General features: G+C 41.4%; 1 protein-coding gene across 5 annotated transcripts in view; it reads right to left on the bottom strand.

Annotated features, from left to right (window-relative positions):
- Positions 1-19,170, bottom strand: part of LOC106611507 (protein diaphanous homolog 2) — a 687,763-nt gene that overhangs the window by 35,460 nt on the left and 633,133 nt on the right. The window lies entirely within an intron of this gene.

Raw genomic sequence — 19,170 nt, 5'->3', positions numbered from 1 at the left:
TCTGGTGCCGTATGCATCAAAAGTCTCAAAGAAGGAGTGCTGATCCACGATCAGTTTTGACTTTCAGGTCATAATTAATAGATTTATATGGACAAGGAAGGCCTGATCCTAGATCAGCACTCCTACTTTGAGGAGTGCACACACACACACGCGCACACACACACACACACACACACACACAGCACACACGCACACACGCACGTACACGTACACACACACACTCCTAGTGACTCCCAGTGCCAAAACCCAACACAGCCCCATCCATATAACAGCAGTCTGCCGCAGGGCAACACTGACCTAACCCACTGGAAAGGAAGTCCTCTGCAGGAGAGAGAGACAGAGCAAAACAACTGCTCCCTAGTTGAGGTAATGCAGTGAGTCGCCAGCCTCATCCTTACTTAGCGCTCTCCCCCTCAGGGCGCCGAGGTCACTTGGCAAACTCCACTAGCCTTCTCTCTGATGAACACTTCCTGTCCTTTCCGCGCCATACACTCCACCGGCCCATTGGTTTGTGTTTCAGCCCATCGAACTCAAACAGCCACAGATTAGCACCACACTGATGATCCTAGCTGAAAGTCCTAGAAAACGATAAAGAAAGTGCCACACTCCCAGTCTGTGTTACTCAGTGTGTGTTGGGTGTGGGTCTCCAACTCGAGACCCTACCTTAGCCTAATATAGCTGAACCCCCAAACATTCAGCCATTTTTTCTCTTGATCTCCTGCGTATGAAAGGAAAATGTTTGTGAAGTTATGGAACACTGTGTATTTTTAAACAATTATATTAGTCATCTGTTAGAAGGTAAGCAACATTGTAAATTATGGAATTCATGAATACCAAGTAATTTTTCCTTCTCAGCACGGGAAGAATTTGAGATTATTTCAAATAAAGTCGTAAACCCAGCTGGGTAGGTTGGTTGAACCCAGCTGGGTAGGTTGGTTGAAACCAGCTGGGCAGGTTGGTTGAACCCAGCTGGTTCTGAGATTCTGAACATTACGGGAGCCGTATGCTAATCAACTCCTGGTAATTTAGGATTTTTTTAAATGTAACATTTATTTAACTAGACAAGTCAGTTAAGAACAAATTCGTATTTACAATGACGGCCTACTGGGTAACAGTGGGTTAACTGCCTTGTTCAGGGGCAGAATGACAGATTTTCACCTTGTCAGCTCGGGGATTCAATCCAGCAACCTTTCGGTTACTGGCCCAATGCTCTTACCACTAGGCTACCTGCCACTAGGCTACGTGGGGGAAATGAGCGGGAGATTCGAGAGGGGTGGGATTACCCCCTCAGTGTAATGTCAAAATCTGCTCCACCACTTAGCATGTGGGTGCTAGCACAGACAATATCTGAGGCTTGCTATCCTATGGCAGAGATACTGTAGAGAAAAACTAAATTATCGTGAGAGATCAAGTAACTACCCAACCTTTAGCATGTAGCCATCACCCAGAATAGCTAGCATCTCCTTGGGCAGACCTTTGTCTGGAATATTGGCAAACAGGATAACGACCTCAATTGGTACACTTGTGGGTAATTAGGCATGGCCTTCCCCAGTCTCTGGGAACAGTAAATATGTCATTGGGAGAATAAACAACCATTAGGGGTTACACGAGTTGCCCGCTAATTGCATCATCATCATCATAGAGAGCCATTGCAAAAAAATCTAAGGGGACATTTCATGTTTAACCACACAGTCACAGATGATATCAAAGGCGCTTTTAAATCACTGGTGGAAAAAGTACCCAATTGTCATACTTGAGTAAAAGTAAAGATAACTTAATAGAAAATGACTCAAGTAAAAGTGAAAATCACCCAGTAAAATCCTACTTGAGTAAAAGTCTAAAAGTATTTGGTTTAAAATATACTTGAATATCAAAAGTAAATGTAATTGCTAAAATATACTTAAGTATCAAAAGTAAAAGTATAAATAATTTCAAATTCCTTATATTAAGCAAACCGGACGGCACCATTATGCGGCACCATTATCTTGTTTTTTTATTGACGGATAGCCAGGAGCACACTCCAACACTCAGACATCATTTATAAACAATGTATGTTTAGTGTACAGATAACCCCCCAAAAAAAACAACTTATGTAGTACTTTCAAGTATTTCTACTTAAGTACTTTACACCACTGCTTTTAATTTAAACATCAATGATTATAAGTTTAAAATCAAATATGGACAAACTCCCCATGACAATGGACCAAAATATCATGCCTGCAGTTTTAAGAAGTCATGGCTGTATTGCAGCCATCTTGCACTGTTCACGAGTCCTGCTGTACACAGTCCATGTGGAAGTCTGTGTTTAAAAAAAGCCCTCTAAAAATAACCCAAACCTATGAGAGGTCTCACGCTGCTCAAATCAATCCAGAAACCACCCAACTATAAGTCAGAAGAAAAAATAGGAAAGAAAGAAAAAAGAGGAGAAAGAAAGAGAAAGCAAGAGCGAGAAAGGAGCCACTAAACCAGTGGGATTAGTGCTAAGTAACTAAATGGGTCATATCAGTTCTCCATTAACAGGAGAGAGGGATAGCCATTTGGACTGCTGGAATCTAAATGGTGAACCTGCTCTCCCTCCTCCGACAGACGGGGCCATTCATTCGAGTGTAAATGTTGCACACACTTAGGCACACTCTCTTTCTCTCACTTTCTCTCGCTCGTTCTTTCACTGCACAAATGGACATTTGCCGTCACATCCTCGAGCCCCATCAATAAATAACCTTGACACAAATAAACAGATAAATAAATAAATGCATGCAGACTCGCAAATGGGCATCCGTCAGCATTAGTGATGGAGCGATATCAGGCACAATGACGCTTGGAGTGCCTGGGTGGGCACAGAGATTCTTGCCGATGTCTCTCTGCCGAACAAACCAACGCGAGGGCTCTCCACATTAAGGCAGCCTTCACTGCTGACTTCTTTTTACCCTCCCCTCACTATCGCTGTTGCTCTCTCTCTCTCTCTTGCTTGGTTTAACTCTGTGTTTCTCTCTGTCCGTCTTTCTCTCCTCCTCTGCCACCCGACAATGGCCCCTTTCTCTCTCTCAATCTCCATCTTGAACCCTAAGCACTCATTCCCCCTGTCTCTCTTTCCCTCTTACTCTTTCTCTTTCTTGCCCCTTACCCTACCCTTTCTTATCCTTTCTTACCCTCTCCTCCCCTCCTCTCTATCTCTCTCTAGGTCTCCCTCTCTCTTACTCTTTCCTCCCTTCCACCCATCCCCTCTCTAGCTCTCTCTCTTACTCTCCTAGTACTCAACTAGTACTCAACTCCCTCTAGCTCTCTCCTTTCTTTTTTCCTTCCTTCCAACCCTCCTCTCTCTCTATCTTTTATCCCTGCCTGACTAAACAGAAGTGCTACCACACGCGGGCAGTGACGTTAATGTTCTTTCTCTGTGTCATTGGGTTTGTACAGTTGTCAGGCCTTTGAAAGCCAGTGGTCTGTCTCTGTCTCTGTCACACACAAACACTTACACCAACCAGCTGAATGTATCCCAATTGTGACCTTAAAACACCTTGTGAATTTTTATCATTGCACACTTTCATTGAACTTTTAAAGACTAAATTAAAAGGCTACACTTGATTAATAGTGCAAACATCCCCCTAGTACCTGAGACATATTTCACATCTGTTTGTAAATATGATACATTTAACAGCTCAACATCTGTTTTGCTACTTGTGATGTGTATTGAGGCAAAATAGATTAAGTTAATTAGAGGATCCTCTAGGGGAGATCTACTGCTCGGTGCTCAGTCTAATGTATCGCTACCCTTATCTACAACCAAGAATGCTATTATAATGCCACAGGTCAGATATAAAGTTGCCCCTATTAGAACATTAAAACTAAATTCCTAATGCTAATACTCACTGATAGCATGGTCCCAGATCTCTTTGTGCAGTATAGCCAATTTCTATAGCTGTATGGCAAGACAGCACAAACATATCTGGGACCAGGATAACTGACTGACTCTCCAGTGTAAACAATCTGTCCAGATTGCCTGTGCTTACTGCACTGCAGGGAGCAGACAGGAGTTGTGTTCACATTGTCAGGAGTTATTATACCTTTCAGACGTGAGCATTAAGAGGCCCAGGTGGTTCACTTAATTACATGTAATTAACAGGCATATTGCAGGGCATCATTCAAAGAACAACACAAGTCAAATAATAGGCTTGTAATCAATATGCTGATAGATGTTTCGTAACCAAAGAAAAATGGGAGATGGTAAAAACTCAAAATATTGGACTGTTAAAAATGTTATGGGTAAACAGATAGTATATTTGGAAAGTACTGAGTACTTTTTCTACATTTTGTTACGTTACAGCCTTATTCTAAAATGGGTTAAATTGTGTTTTTCCCCAAAACAATCGACACATAATACCCCATAATGACAAAGCAAAAACAGGTGTTTAAACATTTTTGCACATTTATTAAAAATAAAAACTTAAATATCACATTTCCATAAGTATTCAGACCCTTTACTCAGTACTTTCTTCAAGCACCAATGGCAGCGATTACAGCCTCAAGTCTTCTTGGGTTTGACGCTACAAGCTTGGCACACCTGTATTTGGGGAGTTTCTCCCATTCTTCTCCGCAGATCCTCTCAAGCTCTGTCTGTTTGGATGGGGATCGTCGCTGCACACCTATTTTCAGATCTCTCCAGAGTTGTTTGATCGGTATCAAGAAACAGATGCCTCAAGTCCTCAACTCACAGCTTCATTAAATAGTACCCGCAAAACACCAGTCTCAATGTCAACAGTGAAGAGGCGACTCCGGGATGCTGGCCTTCTAGGCAGTGTTGCAAAGAAAAAGCCATATCTCAGACTGGCCAATAAAAATAAAATATTAAGATGGGCAAAAGAACACAGACACTGGACGTTGAGACTGGTGTTTGCAGGTACTATTTAATGAAGCTGCCAGTTGAGGACTTGTGAGGCGTCTGTTTCTCAAACTAGACACTCTAATGTACTTATCCTCTTGCTCAGTTGTGCACCGGGGCCTCCCACTCGTCTTTCTATTCTGGTTAGAGACAGTTTGCACTGTTCTTTGAAGGGAGTAGTACACAGCGTTGATCTTCAGTTTCTTGGTAATTTCTCGCATGGAATAGCCTTCATTTCTCAGAACAAGGATAGACAGACGAGTTTCAGAAGAAAGATTTTTGTTTCTGGCCATTTTGAGCCTGTAATCGAACCCACAAATGCTTGAATGGCGGTGTATATAAATAAGGTATTTCTGTTTTTTTATTTTAATACAATTGCAAAAATGTCTAAAACCTGTTTTCGTTTTGTCATTTTGGGGTATTGTGTGTAGATTGATGAGGATAAAACATTTTTTGGAATAAAGCTGTCACTTAACAAAATGTGGAAAAAGTAAAGGGGTCTGAATACTTTTCGAATGCACTGTATATATGACATTAACGTATACCTTTTGACTTTACTATGGCTATCGTCGGGTTTGTTGTTTAGGAATATCTACACAGATATGCCACAAAGTTCTTTAGAGAATTAATATGAATTCGGAGGGCAGAAATTATATTAAAGCATTAGATCTCTCACTAAAGGCTTCAGTTATGCAAAAGCTTTACTTAAGTCCGAACTGGTTCTTGAGCAGATTAGCAAGAATGGCCTTTTTCCCTTTATTCATATCGCAATCTTTCCCTTTTGGGTTATTTGAAAATGAAAAAAATCTCCTAAATCTAGCTATTTTTAAAACAATCCATAGAAAGTTGGTTGCAATTTCAGTTTAATCTACCAGAAAAGACAGAACAAATATTACGGTTAAGCTCAAATATGATTGATGAAAAAAACATTGTTTTTTAATAAACAAAAAAAAGTGGTATAATCTTTGTAAATTATAAGTAGGACTGGTGGAGTTATGTCACACATGCAGCTTGTCACGTCCTGACCAGTATAAGGGTTAATTGTTATTGTAGTTTGGTCAGGACGTGGCAGAGGGTATTTGTTTTATGTGGTTCGGGGTGGTGGTTGTTGTAGAAGGGCATTTGATTTATGTATTCCGGGGTTTTTGGGCACTGTGTCATATTCATGTATTTCTATGTTTAGTCTAGTCAGTCTGTTTCTATGTTTAGTTAATTGGGATTGGGACTCTCAATTGAAGGCAGGTGTTGTCTCTTTGCCTTTGATTGAGAGTCCTATATATTAGGGTGTGTTTGGGTTTGTATTTTGTGGGAGATTGTTTCTTGTTTAGCGTGTGTGAGCCTAACGAGACTGTTGTGTTGATCGTGAGTATTTGTTATTTATTATTTTGGTGTTCTCTTTTGAGTTAAATAAACGTAAAGAAGAGCATCCACATTCCTGCTGACACAGCTAACAAAAATATATGGACATTTCTGCTCTCTCCAAAATTACAACTAACTAATTGCAGCATTATTTGGTAAAAAGACAAATTTGGTAAAAAGACAAAAATAGATAAATAAAAAAGTATACCAGTTTCATTTAAGTATCTAAAAATGTACAGCTGTGCCACACAGATGGCAAAATAGTTGGGAAGAGATTTTCGATGTACCGATTACATGGTTCATGAACTGATGCACAAAACAATGCCGGATTCAAAACGTAGAGTTTTTCAATTTCAATTATTAGACAAAATTCTTGCAGCCAACAAAATGTTATATGTGGGGTATATGGGGGGATACAACCATCCCAGCTCTGCAGATTTTGCTGCAAGAGACAGAATCATTCATCATGTGTAGCTTGTTTTTGGTCGCAGGTTCAGGAATGGCTGAAGAATTTCAACATTTACTTGTTAACTCCAATGGTGTGTGAAGCTGTCATCAAGACAAAGAGTGGCTACTTTGAAGAATCTCAAATATAAAATATATTTTGATTTGTTTAACACTTTTTGGGTTATTACATGATTCCATATGTGTTATTACATAGTTTTGATGTCTTCACTATTATTCTACAATGTAGAAAATAGTAAAAACTAAGAAAAACACTGGAATGAGTAGGTGTGTCCAAACGTTTTACTGGTACTGTATTTGGCAAATATAAATCAAAACTGGATGGTGTTCAGAGATAGATGGGAAGGGTTGAGGGTAGCTGAAGGATGGGACTAAAAACAAACAAAAGATAAGTCATTTAAAATGTACTGTGTACATAAAATGTATATAGTATGAATAAGCTGGAAGTAGAAGCCTAATTGTTGCTTTCCATTAGTTTACTCCAATTAGGGGAGGGGTGATAGGGAAAGGAAAATATATATTAAAAAATACATATATATTTAAAATTATATACACTACATGGCCAAAAGTATATGGACACCTGCTCGTCGAACATCTCATTTCAAAATCATGGTCATTATTATGGAGTTGGTCCCACCTTTGCCGCTATAACAGCCTCCACTCTTCTGGGAAGGCTTTCCTCTAATGTTGGAACATTACTGCGGGGAATTGCTTCCATTCAGCCACAAGAGCATTAGTGAGGTCGAACACTGATGTTGGGCGATTAGGCCTGGCTCGCAGTCGACGTTTCATTTCATCCCAAAGGGCTTGATGGGGTTGAGTTCAGGGCTCTGTGCTGGCCAGTCAAGTTTTTCCACATCGATCTCAACAAACCATTTCTGTATGGACCTCGCTTTGTGCACGGGGGCATTGTCCTGCTGAAACAGGAAAAGGCCTTCCCCAAACTGTTGCCCCAAAGTTGGAAGCACAGAATCCTATAGAATGCCATTGTATGCTGTAGCATTAAGATTTCCCTTCACTGGAACTAAGGGGCCTTACTCCTCTTTCAACAAACTTCACAGTTGGCACTATGCTGTGGGGCAGATAGCGTTCTCCTGGCATCCGCCAAACCCAGATTCGTCCGTCGGACTGCCAGATGGTGAAGCGTGATACATCACTCCAGAGAACGCGTTTCCAATGGCGGCGCTCTTTACACAACTCCAGCCGACGCTTGGCATTGCACATGTTGATCTTAGGCTTGTGTGAGGCTGCTCGTACATGTTAACCCATTTCATGAAGCTCCGACGAACAGTACTTGTGCTGAGTTTGCTTCCAGAGACAGTTTGGAATTCGGTAGTGAGTGTTGCGACCGAGGATAGATCATTTTTACGCGTCACGCGCTTCAGCACTCGGTGGACCAGTTCTGTGAGCTTGTGTGTCATACCACTTCAAGGCTGAGCCATTGTTGCTCCTAGACATTTCCACTTCACAATAACAGCACTTACATTTAACCAGGGCAGCTCTAGCAGGGCAGAAATTCAACGAACTGACTTGTTGGAAAGGTGGCATTCTATGACGGTGCCACATTGAAAGTCAATGAGCTCTTCAGTAAGGCCATTCTACTGCCAATGTTTGTCTATGTCGATTGCATGGCTTTGTGCACGATTTTATACACCAAAAAAAAAAAAGACCCCCCCACCTAAAAAAAAGTTATTTAGAGAAAATAGATACAAAATTATAATTGATTGTTTTAGCTGGACCTTTCATTTACCTGTGGACTTGTGAATCCGAACAAACAAAGCTACCCTCATGTTGTCATTATACCGTTGGTAAGTGTGACTTCTGCCAATTAGAGCTTTGGAACAAACTAAGATTTGAATATCACCTAATTTGTAACGGCACAATCCTATGATCTGCTAATCGAACAAATCTGCCGATCAAGACACAATTTTGCAGCTCGCGAACAACCTCAGACATGTAACAAAATGTCTGAATTTTCTACACCACCCTATGCTTCCTTATTACACGCCATCCAGCCCGCCAAATGGAAAACTAAAATATTAATTCTGTGCTATGGCGCCTGACAGATCATGGATAATGGCTGACACTCCAATGCAAACACCACCCAGATGCTATTTGTCTGTGGGTAATGGCCACCTCGCCATTTGGAGATGAGAAAAAAAAAATATATAGGGGAAATGACAGTGGGAAATAGCATTAAAAGGGTGCAATCGCCTCTCATTGTCACGGAACATAACTACATCTCATTGTGGAGAGCCTTTATTTATTCTACTGCCGATTATTATTAGAACCTCTTCGCTCTCTCTCGGCTCTAATAGGCGATGAGTAAGGTTTAATTTGTCCAAGGGAACTTTCCATCCTTCAAAAGGCTAAGTATGATAGCTGCGGAGATTCCATTGGAATATTATGAGGCCGATTTTTCAGCCCTGAGGACAGTCAGTTGGTTGGTTCATACGGCTCTCTATGCCGTCTCAGTTTTTTCTTCTCTTAAAGTGATTCCCCTTTGCTTTTAGCAGCTGAGAGTTATAGGTCTATTAGGAATTCATCACACAATGAGTGAAATCAATCCTATTGTGCGAATGTGCCAGGGTAAAAATAAGATAAAACCTTCAATTACGGGGGCTCAGAAGAATATTTGCCCTCCCAAATTGATCCGATATTGACAATTTACACTTCAGATGACCTTTTCCAAGATCTGCCCACATATTTGAGGACCAATGCTGTATTGGGAGTATTTGGAGAGTGGATAGAGAAGTGGGAAATGCTGCTGTATTGCAATGCTTTAGATAAAAAAAAATAGGAGATGGGGTATAAACCGCATTTCACAGAAAACTGAAAGGGTATTCACGAAACACACAGGCAGGGAGTAAGGCCTGCCATTGTAAGTGTACACACAGAGGGGTCTGCGTCATATGGACACAGTATGAGAGGAGGCGGGCACCTAGATGGGACCCTTAACGAAGGTCAAAAGCCTCTTGTAGGAACCGTATAATGCATGGCTGGAGATGTGGTCGTCTTCGGCATGCCATTCAGAAAGTCCAACCTTTTATTGAAATTTGATTTATCCTCAAAAAATGTATCTTGTGTCACACTAGGCTCGTTTTAACTGTCCACTCCAGCTCGACTGGCGGAGTAAAACGGTAGATCAGTTATGCGGCGGGGGTACTCAAACGGCACATAAAATCCTCATCTATATTTCCATGATGGTATTTCGCTAGGCCTGTCAAATGGATTTTTTCTGGGCGGAAGGTCCTTTGGGTCTGTGAGAAGAACAGAGGGGGACAATAGAAGTGAAGCACATCCACCCTCGGACATCAAACCGACGGTCTGTCGGGCCTCCGATCCTTCAGTCTCTCCTCTATCTAGCCTCTTCCTTTCGGCTGTTGATAAGTATCCTTTATCTATCACGAGCAGGTGATAGGGTTCAAGCGGCCTTCTCCACAGAGCCTCTCTTCCCCTCTATTGATATCTAGGATCTACTAAGCCATCCCCAGTCCATAGCCAAGCACACTACATTCCAGGTCCCATCGGCTCTAGCAAGTCACGTTAGCTCCACTTCCTTTAGCAGTGGCCCCGGGGGCCGCCACCAAATGAATAACTTCTATCAACACCCTGAGGTGGAGGGGCGGAGGCAGGGGCTTTAGTCTGCCAACAGCGAGGTGCTAAATAGCAACAGCCCCAATATGACAGTGTGTGTATGTGTGTGTGTGTGTGTGTGTGGGGGGGGGGTTGGTTATTCTATCCTTGTGGGGACCTAAAATCCCCTAAATTCCCACAAGGATAGTAAAACAAGGAAAATTCTGCCTTGTGGGGTCCTTTCTCATGTCCCCATAAGGACAAAGGCTATTTTAAGCTTAGGGGTTAGGTTTAGGGATAGGGTTACAATTAGGGTTACAATTAGGGTTAGGGTAATGGGTTAGTGATTAGGGTTAGGAGTTAGGTTTATGGTTTGGGTTACGGTTAGGGTTAAGGTAAGGGTAAAGGAAAGGGTAGGGTTAGGGAAAATAGGATTTCGAATGGAAATACATTTTAGGTCCCCGCGAGGATAGAAGAACATAACGTGTGTGTGTGAGTGTGTGTGCGTTTACAGTACATGCACCTGTGTAAATGTTTATGTGTCTACGTGTGTCTGAGACCGCGAGGGAGCACAAGCCAGAGAGTGGGAGACATAATGAAAGAAAGGAAGGGAGCGATAAAGAGACATACACCAGAACATATATGTGAGAGGAAATGACTTGCTAAAGGAATTGCGAACACCCTCACATCTACGTGGTACAATAGCATTTATTCATTTAAGTAACAAACGGTGGATCACTAGCTCAAAAGAACATAGCCATCCAGTACACAGGCCCATTAGTAGGGACAACCTAAGGCATTTGGTATTGAGAGATAATTTACAACACGATGATGTGAATAATAAAAGAGGAGAAAAAAAATCCTTTAGCGGTGTCCAGCTTTCTCTTCCCGCTGCTCTCTCCCCTCTCTTTCATTTGCTTCTTTGCAGATTCATCCCTTTCTCCCCTTAAAAATGTCATGACTGAAAATAGGTAATTTAATCTTCATTAAATTTACAGGGGGCCAGCTCTCCCCTCTTGCCTGGGTGAATTAACGGCTAGACCAGTGAGATTAGGCGGTTGGGTCCTGAAATCCCATAACTGTGACAAGCGTTATATCACAGCATCTCTTCTGGTTTTTAATGGAGGAAAGATGATCTCTGTCCATTCAATGTCAAAGAGGCCCTTATGAGGCTAGTGGAAGGACACACACACATGGACGCACATACACACACACACACACACACACACACACGCTCATACATGCACACAGTTTTGAGGGGCAAAACAGTGAAGGTGAATCCAGAGAGTCAGAGGAGGGGATAGTACTGGTTAGGGACATCGTAATGACTTTGAAAATGGGCAGTAAATAAATACCGATTGGCTCCCATCCTCTTTTGAAATCTGATTGATGTGCCTTTTGGGAGATGCCCGTATAAAAGAGCTACTGAGTCTGTGGCTTTCATCACAGACCAATCGATGGTGAGAGGATGTACGAGCCGGCTCCATGCCTCTCTCTTACCAACCAATCTCTTGGGTTATATACCGGGTATCAACACACCAGAGTGGGGGGGAAAGAGGGGGCTTTTGAGAACAAAACTCCCCATGCTCTTATTTGCCCATATTCGTGTGAACATCAGTGTTGAGGTTTGATGAGCTCTTGTATGCAACAGGGTTGGGGCCTATTTTAATTCAGTCCATTCAGGAAGTGAACTACAAATTCTAATTGTTTAATTAGAGATTTAACAATCTCTCCTGTTCTATATGTTGTTGTTGGTTATGTAGCCTATGTATATACCAATGTATGTTGTTATGTAGGTTATCTATAGTTCATTTGGAAAGTATTCAGACCCCTTGGCTTTTTCCACATTTTGTTAAGTTACAGCCTTATTTAAAATGGATTAAAAAATAATTTTCCTCATCAATCTACACCCCATAATAACAAAGCAAAAATGGGTTTTTAGAAAAATGTGCTAATTTATAAAAAATGTGAATGGAAAAAACATATTTACATACGTTTTCAGACCCTTTGCTATGAGACTCGAAAATGAGCTCAGGTGCATCCTGTTTCCATGGATCATCCTTGAAATGTTTCTACAACTTGACTGGAGTCCACCTGTGGTAAATTCAATTGATTGGAAATTATTTGAAAAGCACACACTTGTCTATATAAGGTCCCACAGTTGACAGTGCATGTCAGAGCAAAAACCAAGCCACGAGGGCGAAGGAATTGTCCGTAGAGCTCCGAGATAGGATTGTGTCGAGGGATAGATCTGGGGAAAGGTAACAAAACATTTAAGCAGCATTGAAGGTCCCCAAGAACACAGTGGCCTCCATCATTCTTAAATGGAAGAAGTTTGGAACCACCAAGACTCTTCCTAGAGCTGGCCGCCCGGCCAAACTGAGCAATCGGGGGAAAAGGGCCTTGGTCAGGGAGGTGACCAAGAAACCGATGGTCAATCTGACAGAGCTGTAGTGTTACTCTGTGGAGATGGGAGAACCTTCCAGAAGGACAACCATCTCTGCAGCATTCCACCAATCAGGTATTTACGGTAGAGTGGCCAGACGGAAGCCACTTCTCAGAAAAAGGCACATGACAGCCCGCTTGGAGTTTGATAAAAGGCACCTAAAGGACTAAAAAAAGGATTCTCTGGTCTGATGAAATCAAGATTAAACTATTTGGCCTGAATGCCAAGCGTCACATCTGGAGGAAACCTGGCATCATCCCTACGGTGAAGCATGGTGGCCTGATCATGCTGTGGGGATGTTTTTCAGTGGCAGGGACTGGGCGACTAGTCAGGATTGAGGGAAAGATGAATGGAGCAAAGTACTGTGATCCTTTATGAAAACCTGTTCCAGAGTTCTCAGGAACTCAAACTGGGGCTAAGGTTCACCTTCCAATGGGACAACTACCCTAAGCACACAGCCAAGACAATGCAGGCTTCGGGAAAAATCTCTCTGAATGTCCTTGAGTGGCCCAGCCAGAGCCCAGACTTGAACCCGATCGAACATCTCTTGAGAGACCTCAAAATCACTATGCAGCAACACTCCCCATCCAACCTGACAGAGCTTGAGAGGATCTGCAGAGAGAAATGGGAGAAACTCCCCAAATACAGGTGTGCCAAGCTTGTAGCATCATAACCAAGAAGACTCAAGGTTGTAATCGCTGCCAAAGGTGCTTCAAGAAAGTACTGAGTAAAGGGTCTAAATACTTATGTAAATGTGATATTTCAGTTTAAAATTTTATAAATTTGCGACATTTTCTAAAAACCTGTTTTTTGCTTTGTCATTATGGGGTATTGTGTGTAGACTGATGAGGGTAAAAAAACAATTTAATCAATTTTAGAATAAGGCTGTAATTTAACCTCTATGGGCTAGGTGGGACGCTAGCGTCCCCCCCGTGGTGCACTCCATCAACAGCAGGTGCATTTCAAGAGCGGCAAATTTGAAACCAAATAAATGTCAAAATTCACATTTTTCAAACATACAACTATCTTACACCCTTTGAAAGATAAACATCTCCTTAATCTAACCACGTTTTACGATTTCAAAAAGGTTTTACGGCGAAAGCATAAATTTAGAGTATGTTAGGACAGTACATTTACAAGAGTTGTGTGTAATGTTTTGTCAAGTCAAAGACAGGGTCACCAAAACCATAAAACCAGCTAAAATGATGCACTAACCTTTTACAATCTCCATCAGATGACACTCCTAGGACATTATGTTAGACAATGCATGCATTTTTAGTTCTATCAAGTTCATATTTATATCCAAAAACAGCGTTTTACTATGGCATTGATGTTGAGGAAATCGTTTCCTCCAATAACCGGCAGTCAAGTCAGCACCACAAATTAAATAATTAAAATTAGAAAACATTGGTAAAATATTATATTGTCATTTAAAGAATTATAGATTTACATCTCTTGAACGCAATCAACTTGCCAGATTTAAAAATAACCTTACTGGGAAATCACACTTTGCAATAATCTGAGCACTGCGCCCAGAAAAATACGCGTTGCGATACAGACTAGCCGCCATGTTGGGGAGATCTAAAATCGAAAATACTATGTAAATAATCCATTACCTTTGATTCTCTTCATCAGATGTCACTTCCAGGTATCACAGGTCCATAACGAATGTAGTTTTGTTCAAAAAAGCTCATCATTTATGTCCAAAAATCTCCGTCTTGTTAGCACATGATCTAAGCCCGCCGGACTTCACTTCATGAACGAGGGGAAAAAATATATTTACTTTCGTTCAAACATGTCAAACGTTGTATAGCATAAATCATTAGGGCCTTTTTTAACCAGAACATGAATAATATTCAAGGTGGACGAATGCATTCTCTTTTATAACGTATTGGAACGAGGGTACCCAACATGAACTCGCGCGCCAGAGTCTAATCGGCCATCACCGTTCCATGGCTCTTGTTCGGTCAGATCTCACAGTAAAAGACTCAAAACACGTTGTAAAGGCTGGTGACATCTAGTGGAAGCAATAGGAAGTGCCAAAATATTCCTCAGCCCCTGTGTTTTTCAATGGCATAGGTTTAAAGGTAATACAACACATCAGATATCCACTTCCTGTCAGAATCTGTCTCAGGGTTTTGCCTGCCAAATGAGTTCTGTTATACTCACAGACACCATTCAAACTGTTTTAGAAACTTTAGGGTGTTTTCTATCCATATATAATAAGTATATGCATATTCTAGTTACTGGGTAGGATTAGTAACCAGATTAAATCGGGTACGTTTTTTTATCCAGCCGTGAAAATACTGCCCCCTAGCCCCAACAGGTTAACAAAATGTGCAAAAAGTCAAGGGATCTGAATACTTTCCGAACGCACTGTATATACCAATGTATGTTGTTGGTTATGTAAGCTATATACACTGAGTGCACAAAACATTAGGAGCACCCTCAGAACAGCCTCAATTAATCAGCCTATGGACTCTACAAGGGATGCTGGCACATGTTAGCTCAATCGACAATTTCTCAGCCGCTGAGTATCACAGAATCATAACAATGTGAATGAATAACAGACATACTGTATTTTCATAACAAATGGCTATGGATGAAACTGATACTGTAAATACCTGTTCAAAACATGAAAAACATACTCTTTTTTTAAATCAAATTTAACTATACATTTTAAGTTTAAATATATGCTTTTTGGGGGGAATTTTTGTGTTTCAAAAGGTTCATAAAATAAAAAGTGTTACTAATTGAAAGACAGCGTCTCTGCAATCATTACCAATTTGGTGTAAAAAATGACCCCTTTTTTAAGAAAAACATATTTTGGCACTTTTAGGGTTAATCGTGATTGGTGCCTTCTGGTAATGTACGAGTCTCTACGTAATGTACCTACAGACTCTTGAGGAAATGTGAGGGAGAGCAGTTCCATCTTGACAATATTAAGGAAAGACAAGCTGCTTTCAACTGAACTCCTCCAATGTAAACAAACTCCTCTTGTATATGATGCTCGTTTGTAGGATGTCAAAATGTTAATCACACTTTAAAACTGTAAGATTACAACAGACATGACTAAGCAGGAGGAGTAGATTCTGTGGACTTCATGAAATTATCACAAGTGCTATTGTCTCTGAGAGGGAGGGATTTCTGGGCTAAGTTCTTATCAAGTTCTGAGTCAGTTCTGTATCATAATGGGACGAATAAGAAAAGAAAACGATGAGAAATGGAAAAGGACAGACGAATATTACAGATGTTGCTCTGACCTAGAAATCATTCTCGAAAAGCTGACACTCAAATGTCGACAATTTTCCTCCTCCGTTGTCGCCAAAATAGCAACAGCCTCCTCCAAAAGACAGCTAATCAGCGATTCGGGAGAAGGAGCCTTTAATCGTCTATTCAACTGTCGGTAGCAGGGGGAGCTTAATTGTTTATTTTCACAGCTGGTGAATTTCTGATTGCGTCCCAAATGTAGCCATATTCCCTATGTAGTGCATTCATTTTGACCAGGGCCCTAGTAGTGTGCTATATAGGGAATATGGTTCCATTTGGGGATTTTCCTCAAAGTGCACCTAAAGATTGGCGCTCTAACCGCTCGCAACATACACATTTGATCCAAATTTCCTTTACAGCATGGTGCTTTGATTTCAGAACCCATTTGCCACACAATCCTTGGGAGCCTGCACATGTCAAGAGGATTCTCTGTTACACCATACCTCTCATAACCAAATGGGGTTACAATCCACACAGCTGTTTATCAAATCATATACAGGCCTCTATCTCGACAATAGAAAGACATGCACACGTATCAGAATACAATAATGCATTGCCAAATCGGGGTGCAGCGGGGTTGTATATATCTCACATGATTTGTGAGGACTGTAGTGTGAGGACTCAGCAGTGCCATGCAGTAAGAAGCGAAGAGAATACATACAGAGACAATTGGCCCATTGGGTTGTGTACAGCTTATCATAACTATACAGGGCAGAACGTCAAATGCATATACAAAGCAGGAGTGCTACTAAGGAAAATAACACACACACAGAAATACATAGACCAGTGGTCACCAACCGGTCGATCGACTAGGCATTCCTAGTCGATCACCAAACATTTCTGCAGAAAAGCCGCTGGCCAATCGGATAGCTCAGATCACCGTACCTATAGCTTCTAGGACCCCACAGCAAAGTTTGATACTAGCGTGAGATTTCATAACTTCTAAAACCATGACCAGAGAGAGATTGTCAAAGAATACTGCAAAGAGCTGCTGTTGTTATGAGTGAGTTCATGTTTAACTTTCTATTCAGCATTTTTACAAAACATGAAACGTGGTTTTCCCTACTTCCACTCACGCTGCAGCTGCAATGAATGAGTAGCCAAGTGTATCAACAGCCCTGCCCTTTCATTTTTAGCAGCTAGTCATATCTATTTTAATATCAATAAATATTTCACTTTCTCTGGTCATAGGAACAACATGAATTTGTGCCTACTGCACAAACCTCATTCCTACAAAACGTTTATTAGGTTAAAGTTGCAAAGAAGTACATTTTTTAAATACTAGATCTCGGCTTGCTTTTTAACTGCGAAAGTCATAGACACACACAAACAAAGACGAATACACACACACGCACACACACGCACACTTGAAGAGACACGGGCAGAGACAAAGGCAAAGACAGTCAACAGCGTAACATGCACCCCACAGAGATGTACCAGACTAGAGAGGTAGGTGGTGAGAGGTAGGTGGTGGGAGGAAGAAATCACAACATTCCACCACAGACAGTTGTTTCAAAGTAGGCCAGGGCACACAAAGGCAAGAATCCATTAAAGGGGAGTATTTGTAGGTGTTTGCGCATTGTGCAACATTTTACATTTACCAGACTAAAGCCCTGGCTGTAAAAAAAGAGCGAGGGATGGAGCATGCCGAAAAAAATCAGTGTGTGGCGAGTGACGAAGGCCAACTATAGCCCTTGTGTTGCTGACAAACGCTTCCTAAAAAGTGCCACGAGACAGGATGTGACGTCATGCTCTATCAGCGTAGATCTACAATAAAAGGGCTGGTCTACTTAACAGAAACCAGAGTGACCTTGAGTCACTGAGTTAACAAAGCCGGAGGGAAGCTAAAGAGCACTACTTTCAAGTCGGAGGTGCATCCAAAATTCAACCCTATCAGCTAGTGCACTACATTTGGCCAGATCTCTATGAGGCCTACAGTTGAAGTCAGAAGTTTACATATACTTAGGTTGGAGTCATTAAAACTCGTTTTTCAACCACTCTACAAATTTCTTGTTAACAAACTATAGTTTTGGCAAGTCAGTTAGGACATCTACTTTGTGCATGACAAGTATTTTTTCCAACAATTGTTTACAGACAGATTATTTCACTTATAATTCACTGTATCACAATTCCAGCGGGTCAGAAGTTTACATACACTGAGTTGACTGTGCCTTTAAACAGCTTGGAAAATTCCAGAAAATTATGTCATGGCTTTAGAAGCTTCTGATAGGCTAATTGACATAATTTGAGTCAATTGGAGGTGCACCTGTGGATGTATTTCAAGGCATACCTTCAAACTCAGTACCTCCTTGCTTGACATCATGGGAAAATCTAAAGAAATCAGCCAAGTCCTCTGAATTTATTTTTTCCAAACGCCTAAAGGTACCACATTCATCTGTACAAACAATAGTACGCGAATATAAACACCATGGGACAACGTAGCCGTCATACCGCTCAGGAAGGAGACGCGTTTTGTCTCCTAGAGATGAACGTACTTTGGTGAGAAAAGTGCAAATCAATCCCAGAACAACAGCAAAGGACCTTGTGAAGATGCTGTAGGAAACAGGCACAAAAGTATATATATCCACAGTAAAACGAGTCCTATATCGATGTAACTTGAAAGACTGCTCAGCAAGGAAGAAGCCACTGCTCCAAAACCGCCATAAAAAAGCCAGACTACGGTTTGCAACTGCACATGGGGACAAAGATCGTACTTTTTGGAGAAATGTCCTCTGGTCTGATGAAACAAAAATGTAACTGTTTGGTCATAATGACCATCGTTGTGTTTGGAGGAAAAAGGGGGAGGCTTGCAAGCCAAAGAACACCATCCCAACCATGAAGCACGGGGTGGCAGCATCATGTTGTGGGGTGCTTTGCTGCAGGAGGGACTGGTGCCTTTCACAAAATAGATGGCATCATGAGGTAGGACAATTATGTGGATATATTGAAGCAACATCTCAAGACATCAGTCAGGAAGTTAAAGCTAGGTCGCAAATGGGTCTTCCAAATGGACACTGACCCCAAGCATACTTTCAAAGTTGTGTCAAAATGGCTTAAGGACAACAAAGTCAAGGTATTGGAGTGGCCATCACAAAGCCCTACAAACCTGACTCAGTTACACCAGCTCTGTCAGGAGTAATAAGCCAAAAGTCACCCAACTTATTGTGGGAAGCTTGTG

Source organism: Salmo salar, chromosome ssa09, assembly GCF_905237065.1.
Source record: "Salmo salar chromosome ssa09, Ssal_v3.1, whole genome shotgun sequence".
In the NCBI taxonomy this organism is placed as follows: Eukaryota; Metazoa; Chordata; class Actinopteri; order Salmoniformes; family Salmonidae; genus Salmo; species Salmo salar.
The sequence above is the reverse complement of the archived record's forward strand: the minus strand, read 5'-3'. Positions and strand labels throughout refer to the sequence as shown.